Source organism: Neomonachus schauinslandi, chromosome 12 (genome assembly GCF_002201575.2).
Source record: "Neomonachus schauinslandi chromosome 12, ASM220157v2, whole genome shotgun sequence".
Classification (NCBI taxonomy): domain Eukaryota; kingdom Metazoa; phylum Chordata; class Mammalia; order Carnivora; family Phocidae; genus Neomonachus; species Neomonachus schauinslandi.
This window is the reverse complement of record NC_058414.1, coordinates 95,148,843-95,176,200: the sequence shown is the minus strand read 5'-3', so window position 1 is coordinate 95,176,200 and position 27,358 is coordinate 95,148,843. Positions and strand designations below refer to the sequence as shown.

Below are 27,358 nucleotides of genomic sequence, written 5' to 3'. Positions count from 1 at the left end.
TTAATGTGGTGTATCACACTGACTGTGGATGTTGAACCATCCTTGTATCCAGGAATCAATCCTACTTATCATGGTGTATGATCTTTTTAATGTTGATGAATTCGGTGTGCTAATATTTTGTTGAGAATTTTTACATCTATGTTTGTCAGAGATATTTGCCTGTAATTTTCTTTGCTTGTGGCATCCTAGTCTGGTTTTGGTATCAGGCTATTGCTGGCCTTGTAAAATCAGTTTGAAAGTATTCCCTCATCTTCTATTTTTTGGAAGAGTTTAGGAAGGATTGGTATTAATTCTTTAAATATTTGGTAAAATCTACCAGTGAAGGCATCTAGTTCTGGACTTTTGTTTGAATTGATAAAGAAAATCCTCCCAACAAAATCCTTCCTAAAAATCGGCCTGTTCTTATTTTCTGTTTCATTATGATTTAGTCTTCATAGGATGTATATTTCTAGGAATTTATCCATTTCTTCCAGGTTGTCCAATTTATTGGCATGTAGTTGTTCATAGCAGTCTGTTAACGATCCTTTGTATTTCTTTCATGTCAGTTGTAATATCTCCTCTTAAATTTCTGATTTTGAGTCCTCCCCCCCCCCCCCCCAATGAGCCTGTCTACACGTTGTCAGTTTTCTCTTTTTAAAGTACCAGCTCTTTCATTGATCTTTTCTATTGTCTTTTTAGTTTCCATTTCATTTTTTTTTTCTGTTCTGATCTTTCCTTCCTGTTCCTAACTTTGGGCTTTGTTTATTCTTTTTCTAGTCTTCTGAGGTGTAAAGTTAGGTTGTTCATTTGACTTTTGTGGTTTCTTGAGGTAGGCATTTATCACCATGAACTTCCCTCTTAGAACTGCTTTTGCTGTGTTCCAAAAACTTTGGTATGTTCCATTTACATTTTTATTTGTCTCAAGGTATTTTTTTGATTTCTTTTGATTTCTTTTATCCATATCCACCCATCTTTTGTCCATTTCAGTAGCTTGTTGTTTAATCTCCACGTAATTGTGAATTTTCCAGTTTTCCTTGTGTGATTACTTTCTAGTTTTATACCATTATGGTTGGAAAAGATGCTTGATATGATTTCAAGCCTCTTAAATTTATTAAGACTTGTTTTGTGACCTAATGTGATCTATCTTTGAAAATGTTCCATGTGTACTTGAAAAGAATGTGTATTCTGTTGCTTTTGGATGAAATGTTCTGTAAATATTTGTTAAGCCCATCTGGTCTAACATGTCATTTAAGCCCAAATTCATTAAAGTTCCAGGATACAAAATCAGTACACAAAAATATGTGGTATTTCTTTACACTAATAATGCACTATCAGCAAGAGAATTTAAGAAAACAATCCCATTTACAATTGCATCAAATAGAATAAAGTACCTAGGAATATATTTAACTGAGGAGCTTAAAGACCTGTATATTGAAAACTATAAGACATTGATGAAAGAAATTAAAGAAGACATAAAGAAATGGAAAAACATTCCATGCTCATGGATTGGAAGAGCAAATATTGTTAAAATGTCTATACTACCCAAACCAATCTACAGATTCAGTGCTATCCCTATCAAAATTCCAATGGCATTTTTTTCACAGAAATAGAACAAAAAAATTCTAGAATTTGTGTGGAACCATAAGAGATCCTGACAGCCAAAGCAATCTTGAGAAAGAAGAACAAAGCTGGAGGCATGATGCTCCCTGATTTCAAACTGTATTGTAAAGCGATAGGAGTTAAAACAATATGGTATTGACATAAAAACAGACACACATGCCAGTGGAACAGAAAGAGAGCCCAGAAGTAAACCACACATCCATGGTCAATTAATTGATGACAGAGGAACCAGGAATGTGCAATGGAGAAAGGACAATCTCTTCAGTAAATGGTGTTGGGAAAATTGGACAGCTACATACAAAAAATAAAACTGGATCACTATCTTACACTGTACCCAAAAATTAACTCAAAATATATTAAAGACATAAACATAAGACTTGAAACCCCTAGAAGCAAACATAGGCAGTAAGCTACTTGACATGGGTTTTGGTGATGGTTTTTTTCAATCTGACAGCTAAAGCAACAAAGATGAAAACAAAGTAGAACTACATCAAAATTCTAAAGGCGGACACAGGCAGCAATCTCTTCGCCTCAGCTGCAGCGACTTCTTCCTAGAAACATCGCCAAAGGCAAGGGAAGCAAAGGCAAAAATGAACTATTGGGATTTCATCAAGATAAAAAGCTTTTGCACAGCAAAAGAAACAGTCAACAAAACCAAAAGACAACTGACAGAATGGGAGAAGATATTTGCAAATGACATATCAGATAAAGGGCTAGTATCCAAAATCTATAAAGAACTTATCAAACTCAACACCCAAAGAACAAAGAATCCAATCAAGAAATGGGCAGAAGACATGAACAGACATTTTTGCAAAGAAGACATCCAAATGGCCGACAGACACATGAAAAAGTGCTCAACATTACTCGGCATCAGGGAAATCCAAATCAAAACCTCAATGAGGTACCACCTCACACCAGTCAGAATGGCTAAAATTAACAAATCAGGAAACGACAGATGTTGGTGGGGATGTGGAGAAAGAGGAACCCTCCTACACCGTTGGTGGGAATGCAAGCTGGTGTAGCCACTCTGGAAAACAGTGGGGAGGTTCCTCAAAAAGTTGAAAATAGAGCTACCATATGACCCAGCAATTGCATTACTGGGTATTTACCCCAAAGATACAAATGTAGCGATCCGAAGGGGTACGTGCACCCCAATGTTTATAGCAGCAATATCCACAAGGGCCAAACTATGGAAAGAGCCAAGATGTCCATTGACAGATGAATGGATAAAGAAGTGGTAGTATATATATATACAATGGAATATTATGCAGCCATCAAAAGGAATGAAATCTTGCCATTTGCAATGACGTGGATGGAACTGGAGGGTATTATGCTGAGCAAAATAAGTCAGATAAAGACATGTATCATATGACTTCACTGATATGAGGAATTCTTAATCTCAGGAAACAAACTGAGGGTTGCTGGAGTGGTGGGGGGTGGGAGGGATGGGGTGGCTGGGTGATAGACATTGGGGAGGGTGTGTGCTATGGTGAGTGCTGTGAATTGTGCAAGACTGTTGAATCACAGACCTGTACCTCTGACACAAATAATACATTATATGTTAAAAAAAAGAAAGAAAGAATGAATGAAGGGGGGAAATTGGAGGGGGAGACGAACCATGAGAGACTATGGACTCTGAGAAACAAACTGAGGGTTCTAGAGGGGAGGGAGGTGGGGGATGGGTTAGCCTGGTGATGGGTATTAAGGAGGGCACGTTCTGCATGGAGCACTGGGTGTTACACGCAAACAATGAATCATGGAACACTACATCAAAAACTAATGATGTAATGTATGGTGATTAACATAGTAAAAAAAAAAAAAGAACTACATCAAACTAAAAAGCTTGTGCACAGCAAATGAAACCACCCGTAAAATGAAAAAGTAACCTACAGAAGGGAAGAAAACAATTGCAAATCATATATCTTATAACGGGCTATTACTCAAAATATCTAAAGAACTTGTAGCACTCAGTAGCAAAACAAAACAGAACCAATCCAGTTAAAAATGGGTAGAAAATCTGAATAGACATTTTTCAAAAGAAGACATCCAGATGGCCAACAGACCCATGAAAAGATGCTCAGTATCCCTCATCATCAGGGAAATGCAAATCAAAACTACAAGGAGGTATCACCTTACACCTGTTAGAATGACTTTTATCAAAAGACTAGAAATAATAGATGTTGGCAAGGATGTGGAGAAAAGGGAACCCTCATGCACTGTTGGTGGGAGTGCAAACTGGTGCAGCCACTGTGGAAAAAGAGTATGGAGGTTCCTCATAAAATTAAGAATAGAACTATGGTATGACCCAAGAATTCTACATCTGGGTATTAGAAAAAAATGAAAGCACTTACTCAAAAAGACGTGCACCCCCAGCATTATTTACAATAGCTAAGGTATGAGAACAACCTCAGTGTCTATCAGTGGATGAGTGGTGAAAGAAATTGTGGTGTATATATATATGGTGGACTGTTACTCAGGCATGAGCAGGTGGAAATCTTGCCACTTAAGATAATAGGACGTACCTCGGGGACATTATGCTAAGTGAGATATGTCAGTGAAAGACAAATACAATATGATGTCACTTACAAGTGGAATCTAAATGAGTCATCATGTATCATGGATACATTCATACATACATCATACAAAAAACTAAGCTTAATGATACAGAGAATAGCTTGGTGGTTGTGGGGGTAGGAGAAATGAGTGAACCTTTTTTTCTTTTTGGGGGGGGTTTGTTAAATAGATTGGGGAAAAAAAGGAAAGAAAAGGACACCAAGGGGAAAAATGATATATAATAAAAATATCTGTAATTATATCATCCAAAAATATCCTGATAACACCTGGGAGTATTTCTTTCTAATTTTGTGTGTATCTGCATGTGTGAGATTGTATTTACTATAATAGGATATATTCTTTGAAAATTAATTCTTTGCTTATTGAGGTATCATAATTTCAGCAGTCCTTTTGCTCTTTTCTGCAGAGTAAATGAAGTAGTATATTTTTTTTTTGCCTCTAAAAAAGCACCCCTTTAGCAGAAGCACTGCTGCCCAGTTTCTGCTTGTATGTTTTTTCCCCTTGCACTGATATGCCTCCCCATATTTTTTTCCCGTCATGTGCTAAACTAATTCATAAGAGCTCTCCCCTCACCCCCAAAAAGGTAAGTTTATTAGTAGCCTCTGACTCAAAATGTAGCTTAGAGATACTGAAAGTCTATAGGTCCTAATCTCTTCAAGGACAAAAATTGGCATTCTAATAAGTACTGAATCTGAAAAATATTTTCAAGTAATAAAGAACAAACAGTACTAATGGTTCAGCACATAGGCAATTCTTTAATGCATGTGCATTAAAACTTAACAGCAAACTTAAAAAAATTGAAGTTCAAAATTACTCATTTAACAAATAGCTGGATGTGTTCTACACGCCAACCATTCTGGGGCTGAAATGGCAAATAAGACGTGATCTTTGTTGTCATGAAGCCCATAGTTTATTGGGGGGCGTATGAGGAAGACAGATCATAAAGGAGTAAACATGAAAATAGCCAATGGTGATTAAATTGAATTAAAGCAAAAGGTAAGGTGGTCAGGGAGTGATTTTCTGAAAAGGTTTGAGTTGCAATCTAAAAATCGGAAGAAACTAGCCACCTAAAGCCCAGGTAGCAACGCATTCTTGGCTGAGGGAACAACAGGTGTAGTGGCCCTGAGAGTGGGTTGGGGTTGGGGTGTTTGAGAAACAGAAAGAAGGCTATTTGTGGCTAGAGGGGAGTAAGTGATGAGGGTATGCAATTTCTCGTTCAAGTGAGATAAAAAAGATTCTTTCAAAGTTAGATGCATACGAAAGCCAAAGTAAGATTTAAAAAAATTTTCCTAATAATTGTAAGTACACATACCCTTTTTCTTGGACAGAAGCATTAAATCTGAGCTCTTAGACTTTTCAGAACCCATTTTTAACTTTACTGCTTGACTGTTTTTATTTGTTAAGGCTGAGAAGGATTGTGTGTCCAAACTCATCGTTATTTACCACAGAAAAAAAAAAAACTGGGAAGAACCCTAATTTGCATTTTCCTATATTAAGGCAGTAGCAATTCACATGTTGGATGGTGGTAGGAGTGATAGCAGTGGCCTTGAGAGCTAACATTTTTTACAGTGCTTACAAAGTACGAGAAACTCTCCTGCGATTATTTCATAGATTGATTCATTTAATTCTTACACTGCTAAGTAGGTGCTTTATAATCCCCATTTAATAGATGTGGAAATTGAGACACAAAGAGATTGAATGATTTGCCCACGGTTATATAGGAAGTCAGACTTGTTCAAGGTCACAAACAAGTAGCTGAGCTAGAATTGAACCCCTAATTTATATGTATCTGCTTAAAATCAAAACTTTCTAACAAGTCATTGGTGATTCATTTCCTTTTGTCATATGAAAAGTTAATGATTAAAGAGCACAGTGGGATCTAGTCCTTAATTTTTTCTTTATGGAAAATATCCTCCTTCAAACACTTAGTATATAAAACCTTTTTTAGGTTTTTAACAAAAAAAAAATTTTTTTTTTTTAAAGATTTTATTTATTTACTTGACAGAGAGAGAGCGAAAGCAGGAACACAAGCAGGGGGAGTGGGAGAAGGAGAAGCAGGCTTCCTGCGGAGGAGGGAGCCCGACGTAGGGCTAGATCTCAGGACCCTGGGATCATGACCTGACCCAAAGGCAGACGCTTAACAACTGAGCCACCCAGGTGCCCCAGGTTTTTAACAAAACTTTCTAAGGAAGAAAGTGAGACTGTAGATTTTTGTTTAGTTACGTTGTTCTTTTTAATATAATAAAACATTTTTCAGGACTTAGAATCCTTGGATCCTACAATGGTTAAATTTTTAGGAGGCCATACATGCTTGGGATCCAACAAATTGAGCATCCCTAAAAGCTTAAACATATCCTGCATCCCAAAACAATTCTAGGGAAGCAAATGCATTAAGGGTCTGTTGCATTTTAAATTATCTCAAGGTCTTAGGTAGCCACTTACACTTTAAGAACAATTTGCTGAGTCTGAACTTCAGTTTCAGAGTTCATGCTTGATGCTCATGCACTCAATTATATGCCACATTTTTATTAGGATGCAATGACAAAAGATAAAATACATCAATTAATATTTAGAGATCTAGCGATCCAAGGTGTAAACTTTCCTAAGTGCATTGACCCAAGGTAGTGTCCAGTGTGTGTAGTATTTGAGGATCACACCAGTGCTTACTGTTTATATATCTTGTTGATATTAACCGTTAATAATTTTTAAAAGTTAGAAGTGAATAACCTTGTCTATTAGTTCTTGACTTCATCTAACATGCAGAGGTGTATGGAAGGGCAGAGTAGAATGAGGTAGAGTTTTTTGGTTTGTTACCTATTTTTTGCAGTTATGTTTAGTAACGGCTATGGTGTGTTAGATTTGCCTTTTATTTATTTTTTTAAAGATTTTATTTATTTGAGAGAGAGAGAGAAAGAGGGAGAGAGAGCATGAGAAGGGGGAGGGTCAGAGGGAGAAGCACGCTCTCCGCTGAGCAGGGAGCCCGATGCAGGGCTCGATCCTGGGACCCTGGGATTACGACCTGAGCTGAAGGCAGACACTTAACCGACTGAGCCACCCAGGCACCCCTAGATTTGCCTTTTAGTCAAAATTATTTACAAATTACATTGCCAGATTCTACAATCATTTCCTTTAGAAAGGAGCCCTGAATGATTAGATTCATGTGAACAGATAAAAGTGGTTGGCTTTTTGTTAAGTGGGGAGAATAGTTTAATGACTCCCCATGTACGCATCCTCCATCTTTAGCAGTTACTAACTCGTGGCCATTTTTGCTTCATATATACTCTTCTCCACTGGATTATTATGAAGCAAATAGCAGATACCATGTCATTGTCATTCACAAATAAGGAAACTATAAAATATATTCCTAAGTGTTTTATGTGGTTGCACTTAGTATAGTATACTTAAGCTTCTTCTATTGAAAAGTGCTGGAGGGCCTCATTTGGCATGCACTATTTAAGGCAGATGCCCAGGAAAGATGTGAAAACAGATGGAATTTTTATGTGTTCTCGATGCTGTGATCAAACATGCTGCCAATCTTTCCTTGTGCTTTTGTAGATAGAAACATTGAATCATCTTTGATGATTCCTTGTTTTCCTTCTCCCCTTTCTGGTATGTGTTCAAACCCTATTGTTTTTCTTTTTTTTTTTTTCATTCTTTAACTGTCTCTTTAATTCACCTTTAACTCCATATTTCCACTGTTGCCATCTTCCTTCACTGATCATTATCCCTTGAGTTTTTTTCTCTGATTGCATTTTCTTTTCCATTGCCATTCATCTCTCGGACTGCTCTTCCTAGCTTTGACCCTATCCCTTTGCAGGTATATGTAGGGTTTATTCCACCCCCATTTAAATTCCTTTTTCTGATATTCACTCTCTTCCATAAGCTGACTTTGTCATAATCTCAAATTTTTTTTATTTACCAACATAAACCTTTTAGGCTGCTCTCCTGAATACCCTTCATATGTGTTGGGCCATGCTTGTTCCTGCCTCTCTGCTTTGATGTACACTCTGCTCGGTTTGTAAATCTGTCCTCTGTCGTCTTTGATCGATTGCCTACCTTTGACTAAAAGTCCCGCTTGATTTCTTCCTCTTCTGTCGAGTCCTCCTTGATGACTCTAGGCCTGTACTGATCTTTCCCTTTCAGAATTTACATGAGTGTGACCACTCCATGCCATGAAAATGGACTCTTTGGTTGTACTTTTTCTTGTATTATTCCAAATTCTTAGGGATTTATGTTTCTAAAGTGGGATAGATATCTTCCTGGGTACAGGGGGTTTTCACAACAGTATTGCCACATGGTATGTATGCCACATGCATCTGTTGATTAAAACTCTTGAATATGATACATGGACTGTTTTGACTAACCATGTAGTTTTATTATAAGACACATTCCCTTGTCTTTCTTTTGAGGATGATTTCCCTCTTCCTGTTGTATTTGCTTTGAATCAGTGTGCCAGTTAGTGTGCCTTTAACTTCTGATGAAGGTGAACCAAGAGGGAGCAGCAGTTTGCAATCTTGTGCCCTCTTTATCACCATCATGACGACGCCTCTTTACTGAGGAGTGGGCCCATGCTTATGCGTGTTGGGATTGGTTAGTAGGCCTCCTCAATATCCAATGCAGTACCGAGTTCTACTTCTTCAGGAAGCAGGAAAGGAGAAGGCTCTGAAGTTAATTAAGCCACTTTAGAAAGACTTTTAAAGTTAGTAGTCTCATTAAATGAGCAAAAAGCTTTGTTTCTTCCGCAGGAACATGTGTTTACTTATAAGAAGGGGAAGGAGAGGAAATGTAAAGGAAGGACAGCTGTACATAGAGCCCAGTAGGAGAAAAGCAAATGTGAAGTGAGAATATAAAAGTAATGCAAAAAGAGTACAGTGAGTTGTAGGAGCAGTTCCGAGTCCATAGAGGAAGCCCAAGAAGATAGTTACTGGATTATGAAAAAGGAAAGGGAAAGATGAACTGAAAGTTTAAAAAAGAAAAACTGGAGGGGAGGCCTGAAGTTGGAAGGGGGAAAGAATGTAATCATCCTCGCTGTCAGGACCATCAGGGACTGCTTTGTTAGATATATGCTACTACTTCTCTTGTTTGTTTTTTTTAAGATTTTTTTTTAGAGAGAGGGTTTGCGTGTGTGCATGAGCATGCAGGGGGAGAGGCAGCGAGAGTCTGAAGCCGACCCTGCGCTGATTGCGGAGCCCATCACGGGGCTCGATGCAGGGCTTGATCTCCCAATCCTGAGACCAGGAACTGAGCCGAAACCAAGAGTCGGATGCTTAACCCACTGTGCCGCCCAGGTGCCTCACTACTTCTTTTATTTAAAGGAGGAAGATAGTAAGAAAAAAAAATCTTTTAAGAGGTTGTTACCAGAAGTAACCTTTGAAAATTAAAAAAGGCTGTGTTATTAAATATCTTAAGTTGTTGGTAGTGGTTGTGATTTTGTCTGTTTGTTCTTCTTTGCTTGCTGGTTGTGCCGTCCCATTTGGGAGTTATCCTGTGCAACCATAATAAACAACTCAACTGGATCTCACAACCATCTCCACTCACATCTCAAGGATCAAAATAGACTTTTAGATGTATAACCTCATCATTTCGTGGACTGTGTTGTTTCCAGTGTGGTAGCCACTAGCCACATGTGGGCATTTAAATTTAAATTAGTTACAATTAAATAAATTCAAAAATTCAGTTTCTCGGTATCCCCAGCCACATTTCTAGTGCTCAGTGGCCACATGTGAGCGGAGGTAACTGTTGTGGTCAGCACAAATGTCAAACGTTTCCATCATCACGTAGAGTTGTGTCAGACAAATCCAGACTCTACGCCTTACAAGTAGAGGAACTTAGAGTTTTAAAATATGATCTTAAATAAATATTTTGCTTTCATGATTAGAGTAAAATTTTCATATGTTAAATCAACAATTTGCAGTTATACAGAAAGAGAAAAATTACTTATAAATTTATGCATCCCTGTTAAATACAGTTTGTGGACTGAGGGTGTGAAATTGTTCCTTCTCCCCATTTCAAGATGTCTTTTCTGGGTAGCTTTCTTCAGTTATTTAGTCATTAAAGGGAGTCTGAATACACCTATATATCCCCAGACCTCTTTTGTTTCCAAATGATAACGATTCCAGGCACAGGAGAAACAAAGTCTGTGTTTTATTTTGTAATGAATTAAAAAGACCTTTATGCAAAAAAAGAAAAAGGCCTTTATGCAGTCTTCATAACCAGTGTTCTCTTGAATTGTAAATTCTGAGATTTTACATATTCTACTGTAGTGTTCCTCTGTTTTGTCTAGTGATAAATTTTACCCATGGCTTGTGACTCCAAGGCTTGCCCTTAACGCAGTGTGTCATCATCTTTGGGGGTGGGGGGGCCTCTGGGAGTCCTCATTTCTGTCTTGCTCCCCGAGTGAGTCTCACCAGGTGAGTTTGCTGAGCACCATTGTGACCGTGAACTTACCAAGGATTGACTTTGGCAGGTTTGTGATCGCTGACAGATACTAAATTTGCTTCACCTGAATAGACTCTGCCCTTGGCTGCCAGCACAATATATTTACAGTGTCTGAGTAGCCTGAATTCTGACATCATGTTGTAAAATAGATGGAGGAAATATTATGGAATTGGTAATGAAACTATTTTTGTATCTGTGCATTATCATGTATTAAGTCACAGGAAATATTCTTGATCGATGAAGTTATTCAGTCATCAATAGTAAATTATTTAATAAATATATAATGTGGAATAAATATACGTAAGTTCTCTTAAATAATTGAGGATTTTCTCAAGATTGAGGTTGCCTACAGTCCAGTAACTTAGGTTTGCTTATGTTTGTGAAGCAAATATTAACTTTTGAAAGAGTTCATGACTACAGTTTCATGTTTTTGTGAAGTCTCATCCAGTTTGTTTTAGTCTTTTAATTAAAGCACTTAAGTGATGTTTATTAAAATCTGGTTTTAAAAACCATTTAAAATAAAGTATAACAGCTTCATCGTGGAAAATAAAGCATCGTGTCATTGTTTAATTGGTATGGTTTTGTTTTTTTCTTTCCTCGTGGTATGTAGAACAGTGGTGTTTCTGTTAATGATTTCTTAGGTCCAGTTGAACTATGTTGTATTTGAGCTTTGTGACTTTAGTTGGCTATGTGAAGAATGTGTAACTTCTAGGGGAAGGAAGGGTGCTGGGCATGGCATAGTATGGCATGGCGCTGGAGTCTCACTTCTGCCGTTCTTAGCTATGTTACTTAGAGCCGGGTCAGTTTTTTGAACCTTCAACCTTAGTTGCTGAATAGGATAGCAGGTCTAATTTAGTGGTTCTTAACCAGAAATTAACATTATCCTCATCTGTTCAATACCATATCTTTTAAATAGTCCCTTTTTATGTTCATGATGAGGTTAGCATAGATCCCTCCCCTCCTTTTTTCCAGATAAGCAGTTCATTTTGCTATATGTGTGCACCCACCCTCCCACTCTATTCCTCCCTTTTGACATAGGGACTGAAAAATTTTCAAAAAGCTCTTAGGTTTCTGGTTTTTTTTCTATTTGACAGTAGATTTCTGTTTTTATTACACTGTGTCCTGTTTTTCCTATTTGGAATTTGTGTGACTTTTTCTTTGTGACCTAGATATATAGTTTTTGTGAATTTTGTATGGACAATGAAAAAAGATCTATACTCAGATTACAGTGTTTGATATACTTAATTGTACCTTACTAGTTATTTTTTCATGTCCTTTATCTTTTGGGATTGAGAAAGGACAATAAGATCCTACCAGTATTGATGCATGATCCTTGCTTTCTTTTTGTTTTCACTTGTAAAGTATGCTTTTGCCCATTTTCAATCTTTTGGAGTTACTTTATTTTAGATACAGTATTTACAACACACAGTCGGGTAATTTACTAGAAATGAAGAGGGAAACAAGTCCAGATAAATGACATCAGAAAAGATTTTAAGAAAGACCTGATGCTTGAGTTAATTCTTTATAGAAGAAAAGAGGGACCTTAGTATATGAGGTGGCAGGCAGGCAGGGAGGGAGGCAGGGAAGGAGACAGGCTGGCAGAGAGGCAGAGAAACAAGGAGGTTGGGAGGAGAGGGGGAGGAGGGAGAGAGACAGAGAAAGGCAGGGAGACAGGGTGGGAGGGAAGGAGACAGGGAGGGAGGTGAGGAGGGCCAGGGAAGGGAGGCCCAGGGAGACCAATAGGGAGGGTGGGAGGAAGGGAGACAGGGAGACAGAGAGGGACAGGGAGGGAGGGAGATGGATGGAGGCAGAGCCACAGACCGGCAGGCAGGTGGCTGAGAGGGCCAGTGGGAGGGGTGCTTCAAACAGAGGTATCAGTAAAGGCTTTGATGTGAGAGGCAGCCAGTCATCTTGTTTCCATATATTTTTTTTTTTGTAATTTGAGGTTTTTCTTCAAGAAACTCAGTGGGAATGAAATCTCGTGGATTTAAAATGTTTCAGGATGGGTATTTGTTGCCTTTAGAGTCTGACTGGAAACACTTTCATTTCCTAAGGACTTTATTGGAATCATTTCAATTCCTCAAGTATATTGAATGTTTCTGTGGAGAAGTCTGAGGCTAGTGATATTTTTTTTTCCCCCGACTGAAGAATACAGTTGGACTTTTATCTATAAGTACCAGCAATTTTAATTAGACTTGATTCACTATCGTTATGTATTGGTTTTCCTTAGCAAACTTGTGCCCTCTCAATCCATGGGCTTAAGTCTCCCTCTAGTTCTGGAAAACTGGCCTTTGATTTGTTCTGTGTCCTTCTTGGGAAAGTAGTTATACACGTGCAATTTTTTTTTTTTTTTTAAATCTCCCATTTCTCATTTTCTTTTAATCTAACTTGTTAATTTCCACTTATTTTCGCTCGTTTCTCAGTTTTATCTAATGTGTCTCACTGATGCTCACTCTCCTCAAACAACTTATTGTTTAGATTTAATTTCCTTGATGAACTCTTTAGGCTCATAATTCATCTTGTTCTGTGATTTTTGCCGTATCTTTCAAGAGCTTTTGTATCTCTTCTCGGAATATTTTTGTTTTTTCATGAAGTTGTTTGAGTTGTGGCAATATTTCTGGTCATGATTTTCATTGCTTGGTGGCAGTATTTTCCTGGTGACTTTCCCTCCTCTGTTTACTTCCTATCCCTTTTACCTCCCTCCCTTTTCTTTCCCTCCTTCCCCCTCTCTCCTTTAAGTTCTTGGCCCAGTTGTTTTTTTTTTTAATCTTTGAATAAATTGATCTGAAGCTGGTTTATGTTGGGGGCTGGGAGGACGGGGTAACAGGAATCCCTCCTCAGGCACAGTGAAGGGCTTCCTGACACTGTTTGACCTTGACTCACTGCTACAAGCCCAGGGGCAGCCGGAAGGCTGCTCACAGTTCAGTTTTTTCTGCTTTCCCCACCTTATCTCAGTGACGGTGTTTCCTGCATTGATTCTGTATCTGAACCTTCAGCCAAAGACCTATTCTCAGTATCTGCCCATCCCCTGCTTGGGTTCACTGCCCCTGGTGGTACTTTCCCACCCCGTCATGGGACAGCAGATTTTGCCTAGCTTTATCTAAGATGGAATCTTCATTTCTTGTTTTTCATTCTGTTGTTTTGGGATGGATGGAGAACAGAGACTTGTCCACTCTGCTGTCTTGAAGCACTCATCTTTTTTTTTTTTTTTTTAAGATTTTATTTATTTGAGAGCACAAGCAGGATGAGAGGTAGAGGGGGAGGGAGAAGCAGGCTCCCCACTGAGCAGGGAGCCCGATGTGGGGCTGGATCCCAGAACCTCCGGATCATGGCCTGAGCCGAAGGCAGACGCCCAACGACTGAGCCACCCAGGCGCCCCTTGAAGCACTCATCTTTTAAAAAATTTGTTTTCTTTAAATCTTTCAGTAAATTTGTTTTAGGTGACAGAAGCCTTCTTCAGAGTAATAATTAGGATTTGGCTTCGTGGCTCTTTCCATTCCTCTTTTCATTGCTTGGTGATTTTTTTTTCTGGTTGTTAATTATTTTTCCTGAGCGCCAGATTTCACTGTCTGGGAGTGGCTTTCTCAGATGGGCCAGCTATGAACAAGAGGGGCATCACTGTACTGTGAGGCTTGTTTGTTTCAAGGGCGCACACTGGTATTGCATTTATTAACTATATTGTAGGGATCAATATTTCCATCTCAGTTCATTTCTCTGGGCTGTATTGTACTTCCTTGTGCATTTATGAGGTTGTATATCCTATCAGTTATTAAAGCAACTTGAATACATCTTATAAAAAGAATTGGAGTAACTTTTATTTGTGGGCTTCCCATCTGGAGCACTGGTTTCCTGTCCATGAATTCTACTTAGTGTTGCTATTTATGTTCCAAGGAGCAAAGCTACAGAGGGGAAAAAAAATTCATGGTTCTATACTTTAGTGTGGGAAGGAGATAGTTATTTTAGTTTCTATCAGATACCAAAAGTTATTTTCAAACACTGCAGCTAAAAAAAAAAGTAAAACAGAGAGAAAGAGGGAAAAAAAGAAAACCCTGCCAGTCAGTGAAAACAGCAGTGGGGCTGCCATGCAGTACTTATAATTGTTTCAGATTTACAGACCCAACAATGAAACACATTTTGCATAATGAAATATTTATTTTTATCCATCATGCTTGCAAGCTGCTCTCCATTCATCATGTTTGCAAACAGTAACATTTCTTTGACATGAGCCAAATGCAATTTCCAGCTGTTGAAATTAATTCTTTTTAAAGTCTTGTTAAAAACTCTCATCCAACAATGAATCTCAGTATTTTTATTTTTGCTCTTTTTACATTTCTGTTGACTTTTGTTTTTATTTTCCACTCATTAATAAAAGTGTTGGTGGTGTTTGGTGTTTGAGATAGAACTAGAATAAATAAAATTCTTTCTTCTCTTTGTGTAACTTACTGTGTTGTTCCCTGAGTTGATCAAAATTCTAATTTTGCATCCCTTTCATCTCATAATTAAAATAATAATAAAACGATAAATGCATCTATAGGCCCTAGAACGGAGAAAAGCTAGTGATAATATTGTGTTTTTTTTTTTTTTTATTGCTGTAATATGAATATCCTACTGTTCTCATGTAGTTCTGAGTCAAGACTTGTGTGAAAGCCCTGAGGTTGTAAAATACTCTTCAGCTTCTTCCTTTGGGATACAACAGGTTCACATAGGCAGGGGGTGATGGGTTCTGTCCTGGGTACTGTGTTCCCTTACGTTATTTACACAACTGCTTACCCTTCAGATGTTTGTGATTCTGAGAGTATAGAAGTAAATAATTGGTACTGTGAGGTAAATAATTGGTTAGAAATTATTTTCTGTGAGAAGTTTTATTTCAGTTGTCTGAAGTTGCCTCCTTCAGAAGAAGAAATAATACAAGAATATGGTTATTGTTATTTTAAATGAAAAATGTGTATTTTGCCCAGGGTTAACAGGGGTAATGTGACTAATCCAGCCTCATTTCTGCCAGTGTAGCTAGTTTTTGTTCTCTCTCAAGTCTGGGCTTCTGCCTGGAATGATTTCGTTCCCTTCCTCTTTTTCCATCTAATTAACTCATATTTTTCAAATAATAAAACATTATTTTTTAGTATTTGTGGTCTCAGTTCCTGTGGTTTGTTTTTTGTGCCTAAAGCTGAATGGGTTTTGTCCTTCTGCATGCTCCCATAGAGCTTTGAACTTAATCCACCTCACCTTGTTCCTATACTTGTCTGTCATATCTTCTTTTTTTTAAGGTTTTATTTCTTTAAGTAGTTTCTCACAGCCAACGTGGGGCTTGAACTTAAGACCCAAAGATCAAGAGTTGCATGCTCTTCCGACTGAGCCAGCCAGGCGCCCCTTGTACCTTCTTGACCAGTGCTGGTCAATATTGATCTTGATAATATATCAATATTATGTTCTATATTCTTTTTGTACTAAGTCTTCAAAATCTAGTGTTTATTTTACACTTGGAGCAGCACATCTCAGTTGAGACTAGCTGCATTTCAGATGCTCAAGCACACAGTGGCCAATGGCTACTGTACTGTATAGCTCTAGACTGCTCTCCTTGAGAGTTGGAACCGTGTCTGGTTATTGCTGGCTAGGCTTCTGGCTACAGTTGATGCTCATTCGGAACCTGCCTACAAATGAATGAATGAATGAGTAAAATCTATCGGGAGGGTTATGTAGATTGATGCCTATCCCTAGTAATATCAGTACCTCCTCTCGGGAGAACTGAGGCACACACAGCTAGAAGGACCCAGTATCCAGTCATAAAGTAGGGCAGTGGTCAGCTTCGTAGAGATGAGTTGTTGAGGATTTATTGCAGAGGACAGCTGGGCAGGAGAATTAAGAAGGTGACCAGTCTCCATCCATGTCTGCTTTCCAGCTGATAGACCCTGATCCAGAGCATTTGACAATCAGTATCTTTCGCTTTTGCTGGTAGATGAAGCTGCTTCTACTACAGTAGTCATAATCAAATTCTTAATCAAGTCCTGTGCACACCTATTTAATACAAATGGAAGCTAATGCATCTGCTTCAGTTTCCTACTCAAAAAATAAAATTTTACTTGGTGTAAATTGATAAAGTCAATGTGGATAACAGTTCAGTATTGTGTAGTAAAATTAATAATGTGCATATTCTATGACCCAATAATTATCCATTTAGGTATATACCTTGAGAAAATGTTTCATATGTGTACAAGGGGGCATCTAAATGATAACTGCAACATTTTTAAAAATAGTTAAAACATGTAAACCACCTAAGCACCTATTAATAGATCAGAAATATTTTTGACACATTTGTAAACTCTATACATTTGTAAACTCTGAGTGAAAAAACAAGTTTTGGAACATAATTTTTTGAAAATTAAAAATAACGCACGTCACATATGTGATGCGTCACAATGTGGCTCTTTGATGCAAATGTATACTATAAGAAAGTTTGGGGAAAAAAAACAACTGTAAGGGGTAAGCCCTTATGTCCAGAATAATGATAAGGGACATGAAAGTAGGTCAGGCATTAGAGCGGTAGTAATAGAAACTCCCATAGTCCTTTAGATAACACAAAGCGCTGAATGAAAACAATTGGCAATTCTAGGTGGAGGTTACAGAGGTGTTCTTTTATTCTTTGCTGTATTTTAAATTGTTCTCGATTTATAAGATACATTCTACACTTTCAGGAGGATTTCCTTCTGGTCTGTACTATATCTTTTTGAAAGTAATTTAGGATTAAAAATTCTAGGAATATTTTTCTTGGTACACTTCATATGAATTATTTCAATTCTTTGCTGAAAAAGGATGCACAGTTGGAGAAGTGTCCTTTTGATGTACACAAGTACAAAAGTGCATTTTATAACTGAACTTTGTTCCATCTTTCAGGCTAGAATTTTAATCCAAATCAAATACCTAACAAACTCAGAGTCCCGCAGGACATTTTGTACCCTCTTGAGTTAAGACAGAAGGTACTTTTTAAAATCTAGACTAGCCTGAGCCATTCAGAGACGTTTGGGCTGTGGTGTGTTTCCGTTAGGAAGTCCTTATGGAATGCCTACGCGCGTGCGAGCTGCTGCGTCCAGCTGAGTGAGGGTGGCAGGAGGTAGTGAGGAGGAAAGCGGAAGAAAGAAGGAAATGGCGCCTTGAGATGGTGGTTGGGGAGTGTTTTGTCAGCAATCTGTGATCCTTTTGCACTGCCCTCCGTATCCAGTTTATCAAGCCAACAGTCACTTCCACCTCCCGAATGTATCTTGAGGTACATTCATTTCCCCCGGCCTCATGAGCTGCCCTCTCTAGAGAAGCCACCATCTTCCGCCTAACTAATTCCATGACTTCCACTCCTGCCTCTCTCTAATCTGTTCCCACAGAGAACTGTCTTCAGTATGTAAGTTAGATTACAACAGACTCCAACTTAAAACCCTTAATGACTTCCCTTTACACTTAAGCAGGTCATGGTATAGAACAGAGTTTAATGTGCTCTTTGACTGCCTCTCGACTTTATCTCTTAACAGCTATTCCCTTATCTGACTAAAGGCCAAAGCAACTGGCCTTTGTTTAATTACTTTAAAAATAAGCCTTTTCATATCTTGATAATCATGCTTTAAAAATTAAGATGAATTTTATCTCTAACAGTGCTCTGAGCTTACAGACCAGGAAATGTGGTAGTTAATAAAGCACTTATCCACCCCCTTGAAGCACCTTGCTCTTTAATTGTGCCTCAAACATGGTAGTGATTCTTGGCCTAAAGAGTTTCTGGGTAGTCACCTCTTGCTTTTAACCTGAACGCACGGATTCCTCCTCTTTCCGTCTTTTTCTAGAAGCACTATCCCTAATTCTTGTTTTCTACTCATAGCCTTCAAATAGCTCCCCCACCTCTACTTTTTTTTTTTTACCCCCTAAGAAGGAAGGAGAATTAGATTATAATTGTTTGTACTCAGTTAGAAAATGAGCATAGTCAAGTTGTAAGATTATAATATGAAATTTTTACATTATTTGGTAGTAATAATTATTTCTCAGTTTCTAATTATTTTGTAGTAAGGCCCAATTATTGAAGTTAACCTATTATTACCACTTAGATTTAATGATGATTGTTTAAGAGAATAGATTTGTTTGCTAGAAACTCTCACTAAATAAATTGTGTTAAAATATTTTTATAAAGGTATCAGAGGTACTAGCAAAAGTACAGACATTATCTGTAGGTTTTTTTTTTCTTTACAAAATAAGATAAATGTTAATCACTTTCTTGTGTGACATCTGATTTTAATACATTTCACTTTTGATATGTGCAACAATAAATCTCTCATTTGAAATAGGTCTTTCATATAAGTTCTGAGGTCTGTTAACACTGATTCATAAGAAAAAAGGAGAGGGGAAGGAATTCTGGTACCAAAGGAACAGGCAAAGGATGCAGATTGGTTCCAAACCTCTCTGCCTTCTGTTAGTTACCTATTTGCATCAGCAAAGTGATAAGGCTTTTATTTTTGCTAAGTGGACCAGGCCCCATCATTGTCCTTTCCTTCTATTTCAACTCTTTTAGTAGTTCTAGGCATTTTGCCAAGATGTCCATCGACAGATGAATGGATAAAGATGTGGTATATATATACAATGGAATATTATGCAGCCATCAAAAGGAATGAGATCTTGCCATTTCCTCATTCATACAGATTTGCCACCTCTCCTTATTTTGTTACCACCAGCTTACCCATCTTTGTATATTATGAAGTGAACTGAGCTAATAGAAGTTGTCGCTTTTCATGCTCACCATTTAGGGTGATATCTGTGCAGTGGTGGTTCTTATCTGACTTGGGAGTTGATGGGACTACCCAGCGGTTCCCAGAAGACGGTCAAAAAGACCTGGCTTCACCTTTTGGGACTGGTGGCAATAATACAGTAATGGGGACAAATGAATATGAGGCACAAATAGGGTGTGGGATCATGCTAGATTACCCAGAGTATCCTAGATATCCAGTCATGTAGAAATTATATGAGAAGTCTGAAGGTTCAAAAAGTCTACAATAGAGGTTAAGATGGTAGATTTGTTTCTGGAATAGAAATGAAGGCAATTTAGTTAGGACATGAGTTGCTTTGTTAATTCACCAGACTTTAGTAGCTAGGTAGAATGTAGTTTCTAGGTGATAGTCTTGCTTTTAATTTGGAAGTTTAGAGAATAGCAGTGAACAGTCTGTCTTAGAGCTGGATATTGTGGGATTATGGGCAGCCTGCTGAAGTATAAGTGGTCCTCCAATAAGAGTACTGACTCTTTACTGGGAGTGATTTTTGTCCTTGAGGGACATTTGGCATTGTCTGCAGATAACTTCGGTCATCACAACTTGGGGCTGCTACTGGCAGTTAGTGAGCGGGTGGAGGCCAAGGATGCTGGCAAACATTCTACGAGGTACTGAATGACCCCTCACCACAAAAGCCCAAATATGAATAGTGTCGAACAACCCCATGTTATAAACACCAGCAAAGGTCAATTGTATGTTTTCTTATTCACTGTAGATGGAGTGTACATATTTGCCACCTTATCCCTAAAGAATGGCCAGTCTTTAGTAAAAATTGAACGATTGAGGATGTACTCAGCCTTGTTTTTAACAACTCCCATCTGGACAAACATGCATATGCTAGCTTCACATATATAAGATCATCTTTTTCTGTGCTGCTTAGCTATTTGCAGTTTTTACCCATTATGAGCTTTACTCGTCTTTTTAAAAAATGTTCCCTGTGCTACTTTAGAATAGACAGTTTGATGTTTGGCTGTTTTTAAGATTTTTTAGTAATGAGGTATTGGGTATCACTTGGTGTTAAAGAGCTACCTGATTTTATTTTATTTTTTTATTTTTTATTTTTTAATTTTTTTTAGATTTTATTTATTTATTTGAGAGAGAGAGAATGAGAGAGAGGAGGGAGGGTCAGAGGGAGAAACAGACTCCCCGCCTAGCAGGGAGCCCGATGCGGGACTCGATCCAGGGACTCCAGGATCATGACCTGAGCTGAAGGCAGTCGCTTAACCAACTGAGCCACCCAGGAGCCCAAGAGCTACCTGATTTTAGACTTTATAAATTGCATCAAGGATAACTGAATGTGATACTTTATCGCCATGGTGCATAACTAGGAGGGGAGGAGATAGAAGGTGGAAGAGAGAAAGGATAATAGAATTTACACAGCAACATTTGCCTATAGATAATAAAAATCTTCATTATATGGCATGAACCAGATCATTAGGACTAGCACAGCACTATGCATATAGATGCTCAATATAAATACCACTTGCTTTTATTTGAAATAAGGAAAATTCTGTGCTACTGACTTGACTAAAATTTAAAGAGTATGCCACTTTTTGTAGGATATTACAAATAATGTGAGCTTCTTAATAACTATAAATAAATATACTATGAATAAAACCTTTGATCTAAAACGGAGTTATCTAAACAGCAAATAATTACACATTTCAATACTCCTATGAGCAAAGTAAATTGTTGCTATCTCTCTCAGTATTTATTTTCATGAAATCCTCTGAAAGTGTTTCCACATGAAATAATGTCTTGATAGGAAAAGCATGCTTATCCATTTCTGTTAACCATGTCCATGGTTAACCATGTCCACAAACTAACCAATTTGGACCATAATCAAAGCTTTGCTGGTGATAGTCTATTATTAGTATATACTATCTACAGAAATATGCAGCTTCTCTTAAGGGCTCCATCTGTCACAGATTCGGGACATAGTAAGGTAATATTCTCCAACTCATAGAGGGAAGATTCAGTGACTTTGAAGTAAAAATTAACATTTGTATGTTAGGGCTCTTCCTGTTTCAGATGATAGAGAACCCAACCCAAATTGGCCTGAGCCCAAAAAGGGAATTTATAGCTTATATAATTGAAAAGGCTAGTGCCTAGCCCTTGCTATTGTTGTGGGACCCAAACAGTGCTCATGCCCTGCTTGCTTCATTCTCTTTGTTGATACAGACCATAGACCCAATCTTCTCAGTCTCAGGTCTGAGTCTCTCTGGTTGCAGGACAGTAGAAAAGGGAATGTGGAAAGTCTATTGTGATGTCATTATTTTTGACTGGATAGCAGGAGATTGTAATGGCATAGACTGGGCCATATGCCAAATCTGGATTTGGGTGTAGATTTAATGCCACTTATGGCTGAGAGTGCAAAAATAAATCTTTCTCCTAACCCTATCCTCTTTTGCAAAAGTACCACTGTAACAATATCTTATGCTTATAATTGTATAAGTGTAAAAATCAATACCTGCATTATTTTATATATAGATGATTATATCTTATATGTGTTTTTTTAATCACTGATCTATATATTTAACATCCCTACCAATGGAAGATCTCCAAGGAAGATCCTATAACTTCTCTTTTAAATAACAGAAGTATCCTAAACAGACATTCTGGTTTTTTATGAAGTGTTTTAAAAAACCAAAGTGGACAGCCAGATGTGCTTAAAGATAATAGTTCATTAGGGGCGCCTGGGTGGCTCAGTTGGTTAAGCGACTGCCTTCGGCTCAGGTCATGATCCTGGAGTCACAGGATCGAGTCCCGCATCGGGCTCCCTGCTCAGCAGGGGGTCTGCTGCTCCCTCTGACCCTCTTCCCTCTCGTGCTGTCTCTCATTCTCTCTCTCAAATAAATAAATAAAATCTTTAAAAAAAAAAAAAAAGATAATAGTTCATTAAAGAAAACCTTCCATGAATTCTTATATAGAATCTGTTTCTTATTAGGCTTCATTATATGGTTGTTTTTAACATGGGCAGAGAATAACTGTAGGTAAATTAAATGTTTTTAAGCAAGATATATTTCTGGAAGAATTCATTGATTTAGAGCTTCTTGGCTGATTTAAGTATGAAGTGTGAATTATTGCTAAGTATTGTCTCTAATGATGAAAATGGGTTAAAAACACTTATCTTCAATGCAAAATGGATTAAAGATTTATATGTAAAGTCCAATACTATAAAACTTCCAGAAGAAAACATAGGGGAAAAACTTCATGACATTGGTTTTGGCAGTGATATCATGGATATGACACAAAAAGCTCAGGTAACAAAAGCTGAATTAGATAATCAGAATTACATCAAACCACAAAGCTTTTGTACAACAGAGGAAACAATAGACGGAAAATGCAGCCTACAGAATGGGAGAAAATATTTGTAAGCTATATATCTTGCAAAAAAAAAACAAAAACAAAAAATAACAACAGTACCTTATAGATTCAGAGAACAAATTTGTCGTTGCTAGAGGGAGCGGAAGTGGGATGGGAGAAATGGGTGAAGGGGGCCCCCCAAAATAAAAAGAAAGTCTTGCAGTATGTGAAAACATGGATTAACTTGGAGGACATTAAGCTAAGTGAAAGAAGCCAGACACAGAAGGAAAAATACTGCATGGTTCCCCTTATATGAGGTAGCTAAAACAGTCAAGCATGGAAGCAGAGAATAGAATAGTGGTTGCCATGGGCTGAGGGAAGGAGAAAATGAGGAGTTGATACTCAGTTCTAGAGATCTATTTTACAACATTTACCTATAGTTAACAATACTGTATTGTTAAGCTTTTAAGAGGGTAGAATCTCACGTTAAGTGCTCTTACCATAATAAAAAAAAAACACCATCATTCTCTGTAGTGCCTGATAGCTAACCTTTTTGGCATCTGTGTAGTTGTGTGTGGACTCACATGTTTATCAGAATTTCCTTATTAATGTGCATATGTTAGTGAACTGTTTCTGAGTCTCATCCAGAAGGGAACTACTTTTTTTCCCCCATGACTGGACTAACTCATATGGATGCTAGAGCTGGCTTAAGGATAGAAGTTGGGGATTCTGTGGTTTACTGTGTCAGGCAGGGAAAGAATCCTGACTCAAACCAGTAATTGACAGATTAGATTGATTTCGGGTGCACAAAGACTAATTGTATCTTTGGGTACTAGGGGTAAGTACCTGTGTTGGAAAAAAACAAGATTTGGGTAATTGGAGTTATTTAGTGCTCTACGGATACAGTAAGACTTCTTCTAAATAAGATTCTGGATCTTCTCTTTCCTCTAGATTAGTTGTAGGCATCTTCAATTCAATCCTGGCAAAGTCTGACAAAATATTTGATTCCTTTTAATAATGGGGTTAGATCTGGAACTGTTCTTGTTATTTTATGTATATTTTCCCTTTTTTAGTTATTACCATTGGTTTTAAAATTATAATTACAATATTCAAATTCCTTGTATGAATATTTTTAACAGCACAGCATGTAATGTAAAGAGTGAAAAAAAAAAAAATGTCTTCTCCATGACCCCATGCCCATTCCTCACAATAATCACTGTTAAAGAGTTGGGTGTGTAGAATACAAAGGTGGTCTTGGGTTTGGATTAACAAACTCACAAGACATGGTAGGCTTGACTCAGCACTATGTTTACTTAGCTTTAAGGAAGGGTACAAGACAGGTAATAAAACTTGTTTGATACAAAAATAGTGAGGGCCTCATCATTTCCCAGGAGGAACTTTGGAATGTTCCAGTCACTCCATGTTTGGGATGCGAAGGGCCATGGACGCCATCAGTTCTTGAGGCATATCCTATGCTAGTTGTTATGAGTTTCCTCAGGAGTATGTGTTTGGGGGGGAGGGGGGGTCCATTCTGCAGTGCAAGTGCATCTTATCAATGCTGATTACTAATTACTTGATACACATTCTTGATAAAGTAACTTTTGCCTGATTCTTAGTTTTCTTGGATTTGGTATATTCCTGTATGTTCTCTGAGTTGCTATTGCAAGGAAGACTTGACCAAGGGTCATTTCAAGTTATTTAAAGGGTTATATAACAATATATCTCATAAGAGATAACATACAAATACATGTAAGAGCTACCTTTTTTTTTTATACTTCCCTACTATGGTTATGATATATTTTACCAATATTCAACTGGTGACCCATTAAGTTCTCTAGTAGTTTTTCATGATACACATATTATCACAATGAATATCCTTATACATATGCCCTTGTGAATTTGGGCAAGTGTTTACGTAGGCTGCATAGAATTTCTGGATCAGAGAGATGCACATTTAAATTTTCATTAATCTGCCAAACTGTTCCTCAAAGTTAACAGTGTCATCAACAGCCTGTGAGAGAATGTTCCCTATGATGCTTCCTTCTAGTTTTGTCTATGTTGTCTCCCTCTAGTCCCTGAAAAACCCTGTGAATTTGGTAAAATATATATAATAATTTTTATTTTACATTAGAATCAGCAGGCTTTGGATTAGCTCAAAGTCATAGGACTAATAAGTGGGTGATCTAGATTAGAATTGAAATCTTTGATATCCAGTTTTCTTTCAGTTAAACTGAAAAATGCTTCTTTGATTTATTTTACTTTTCTTACATTTTAATACTTGGAACTAATGTAATAGTCTACTGTTGAGAAAGTCAGATTATTTCTGTCCAACTTTATTCAACAAAAATTAATGAAATAGCCAATTAACCTCTGATGTTGAATGGAGCCCTTCATTATCTGTCAGTAACATTTACTTATACCAGTTTAAAAAAAATTGTTAGTTTCAGATGCATTTAATATACTTACTGGTAGTACCAATATATAAAGTTAATGATTTTAATGTATTTTGGTCTTTAGTTGTATATCAGCCTGATGCATAGTAAATAATTGCTCAACCATTGAAGTTATAATATTTGACAAATATGCAAAACTTTTGCTGTATATACGCCAATGAAAATTTTACATTACAAGATAACTCATGAACTAACCTCTATTTCTTAAAGTTTGGAACAATTTAAATGATGGAGTGAACAGATTTTTGAGGCTGATTCATTATGACTTATAAAAAATATTTTATGAAAGAGTACCTTCTACTTCTATTTCTTTTAGTTTGTTACTTTCATTGACAGTAATACTTGCAACTCATTTTTCAAGTGCTATCAGTGAATTCATGCCAACATTATTTATGCTTGAAATACTTTATTTTTCAAATGTAATTTTATTTACATATGTGGAAAGTACTTCAAACTAGCTAAAACATTTTATTACTAAAATTTAAAAATGGTAGAAAACATTTTTTTTTCTTAGTCAAACTTTATTGAAGACAAAATAGTTCTAGGGACAGACGGGAACTTGTTTTTCCTTTCAGCAGGATTGTACCCCTACTGTCAACTGAAAGGTAATGAGAAAAAAAGTCTTCGCTCCCTTTGCCATTTAAAACAAGAATAGATGTGGACAAATTTGCTTCCTGTGATCTAAATATTTCTCTTTCCGTAAACTGCTCTAAAAGTGTCAATTTAAATTGAGGCATAGGAAGTAACAGACATTAGAGAAAGTTTTGGTATTGTGAAAGTAACACTAATCTTAACAGAGGTAGATTTACTGATAAGCAATTTTACAGATGTTTACTAAAATTAATCTCTCCCTTCCTTGTCTTCCGTTGCATTTTGTTGCTCTTATTATAGCACTCCTCAGAGTCTACAGTGCATCATGTGTATTTGCTTTGGTCTCTCTTCTCAGTTGTGAGCCTGGGGTACTAGATCTGTTACTCGTTTTGCTATTGCGTTTAGGGCCTGGAACATAACAGGTGTAAATGTTGAATTCAACTGATCTTTGTAGAATAATACCACACTGTGAAGTTGACAGCTCATTCTCTTTGATGATCCTTAGCACTAAAACCTGTTTCTTAGATTTCCATATTACTTGGGTGAATCAATTTTTATATAAAAAGATTTCATATACTTGTAAATTTTGTTTACAGATAATTGTTTCATATACTCGGAGGGTAATCGCTGATAGTTCACCATCTGTTTCTATTTATCAGTCTTTTCAGTCTCCCAATTCAGTTGTTCTATGCCATATTTTAGATGTGAGACCTATTTTAGCTTTTGATGCTTTTGAACTTTTAGGTTTTGATATTTAGGATATGTGCAGAATATTCTGTGATCTTCTGTAAGTTATGCTTGTGGCTTAATTTGAATTTGGCTGCCATTCCTCCTAAGGAAATGTGTATTGTAGGTAATAGGTAAAATGAGATGTCCCTCTTAAATATCATTGTAAAAATTATTATTTTTGTCATGCACTATTTAAGTAGCTTAGGCTTTCCTTGTCCAGGAACATAAGTAAGTTTTTAGACTTCATAATCATTCTAACAAAAATGGAGGAAGAGGACCAATGTTGATTGAATGCTTACTGTGTTCTGGTATTCTGATGAACAACATATACAATTATTAAATCATTAATTACTTAATAACTCTAAGCCATATTATCCCCACCTACAGATGAGGAAGCTGAAGCAAAAAAGGAATATATTTTTGCCACTTGGCCTGTTTTATTTCTGATAAAGCATGAAACATAGAAAATAGTCTCACATATTATGGATTAGTAGAAAACCCATTAGGACTTTTATTTCTGCCAATATGGCTAATTTGATATCTTCTACCATATCCTCCTGCTTTTAAATACTTAGACGTTTGGAGGTAAGTATTATAAACACTTTTAAATGTGTAAATTTGCAGAAAGGGAAAGGGATTTCTTAAGTGGCATGAATCGAAGAAGTAGCTCAAGAGAGTAGTGTGTTTCTTCCAAAGCTGCTGGTCCCAAGGTCTTTGCTGATTTTGTGGCTCTAGTGACTTTGGTTTTAACAGCTACATGGGGACAGGAAACAGGCTTCTGTTTGTTTGAGGTGAGGAATCGGAATCTCAGACATAATCGCATTCACTATCCTTACCCAGGATAAAAAAATAAAGTTTGATCTGAAAACTTTAGGTAAA

General features: G+C 37.2%; 1 protein-coding gene across 2 annotated transcripts in view; it reads left to right on the top strand.

Annotated features, from left to right (window-relative positions):
* The window catches only part of TPK1 (thiamin pyrophosphokinase 1), a 343,195-nt gene that overhangs the window by 96,920 nt on the left and 218,917 nt on the right, over positions 1 to 27,358 (top strand). The gene's annotated exons all lie outside the window — the stretch shown is intronic.